We start from the raw sequence: 398 nt of genomic DNA, 5'->3' as shown, positions 1-398 counted from the left end.
AGTGGTCTCCCCCCCTGCTCTTGGGCCGATGACCCCCCCCTGCCATAGGAGAGGCAGAAAGATAATTTTTTACACCTGTCCGCCTCCCCTCGCCCAATGTGTCCAGGCAGTTCCCCCTCCTGCTGCACTTAGTCCTGGGCAGCTGTCAGCCCTGGTGACAGTGCCTGGGGACAAGCCACGTCCTGTGCCACGGACTATTGTCCTGGATGCACCAGACTGCCGAGTTGTACAACGGGGGGAAGCAACAACGAATAATCGATTAAAGAAAAGCAACACTAACGGCACCGTGCGGCGCTCACACACTGCCACCCCCAGAGCTACACCCCTGCTACCGACACCCGTTTATCTCCAGCAGCTCCGGCCTGCCCGGGGGCGCAGCGGAGCCGGCCCCGACGGTG

The sequence above is a fragment of the Buceros rhinoceros genome, unplaced genomic scaffold, assembly GCF_000710305.1.
Source record: "Buceros rhinoceros silvestris isolate BGI_N320 unplaced genomic scaffold, ASM71030v1 scaffold21042, whole genome shotgun sequence".
NCBI lineage: Eukaryota > Metazoa > Chordata > Aves > Bucerotiformes > Bucerotidae > Buceros > Buceros rhinoceros.
The sequence above is the reverse complement of the archived record's forward strand: the minus strand, read 5'-3'. Positions refer to the sequence as shown.